Source organism: Sinocyclocheilus grahami, unplaced genomic scaffold, assembly GCF_001515645.1.
Source record: "Sinocyclocheilus grahami isolate Dianchi unplaced genomic scaffold, SAMN03320097.WGS_v1.1 scaffold4520.1, whole genome shotgun sequence".
Lineage (NCBI taxonomy): Eukaryota > Metazoa > Chordata > Actinopteri > Cypriniformes > Cyprinidae > Sinocyclocheilus > Sinocyclocheilus grahami.
The window spans coordinates 7,837-8,205 of NW_015509440.1; the positions used below are offsets into that span (position 1 = coordinate 7,837).

At 51.2% G+C, this 369-nt stretch overlaps 1 pseudogene; it reads left to right on the top strand.

Moving 5' to 3' along the window:
- Window positions 1-369, top strand: part of LOC107576871 (hyaluronidase-1-like) — a 7,945-nt pseudogene that overhangs the window by 5,060 nt on the left and 2,516 nt on the right.

Sequence of the window (369 nt, forward strand, 5' to 3'; positions counted from 1 at the left end):
AATCGATTTTCAGCTGGCTCGCGGTTAATCGTTACATCCCTACTCGATATGGGATCGAGCTGGATTTGAGTGTCTTTGACATCGTGCACAACCGTGACCAGGCCTTCATGGGAGACAACTTCACTATCTTCTACTCGGACAAGTTGGGAGAGTATCCTTACTATGGTATTTGCTGTGAACCAGTGTATGGAGGGGTTCCTCAAAACGCCAGCCTGGACCGGCACCTCTGGAAGGCCGACAACGACCTGAGGACTGACATCCCAGATTTGGTATTTCACGGGCTTGCTGTCATCGACTGGGAAAAGTGGAGGCCGCTGTGGGAATGTAACTGGGACGCTAAGGAAATCTACTGGAATGGCTCCAGGGCTT